We start from the raw sequence: 428 nt of genomic DNA on the forward strand, positions 1-428 counted from the left end.
CCTAGTTAAAACAGACCAGCTGCACGGGCTGGCACACCCTTTGTTCAGTCAATCACCATCTTCCTTTTATTAATTCATGAAACCTTGTTGTTATTTCTTAAAAGTGGAAGATGCCATTAGCAATGCTAATGAAAACTACCAGGCTCATTATGGCCGGTGCTCTCCAGACAGCCCCTAAAGAGCTCTCTCCATCCTACAGAGACCTCGCTCTGCCATTCCCAGGCAACAGGAACGTGCTGTTTGCTTTTCCTCAGACATGTTCTTGGGAGAAGATATGCCTGCAGTTTACAGTGTGGTGACCACACAAACTGCTCCCTGCTCCGTCTGGGCCATCTCCAGGAGTCCCTGGAACGGTCCCACATTAGTCCTGGCACCAAGGAGCAGTCAGCACAGGTAGCAAAACCATCATCCCAGCTCTTTTCCTTCTC

This window comes from Corvus brachyrhynchos, unplaced genomic scaffold (genome assembly GCF_000691975.1).
Source record: "Corvus brachyrhynchos isolate BGI_N302 unplaced genomic scaffold, ASM69197v1 scaffold114, whole genome shotgun sequence".
Lineage (NCBI taxonomy): Eukaryota > Metazoa > Chordata > Aves > Passeriformes > Corvidae > Corvus > Corvus brachyrhynchos.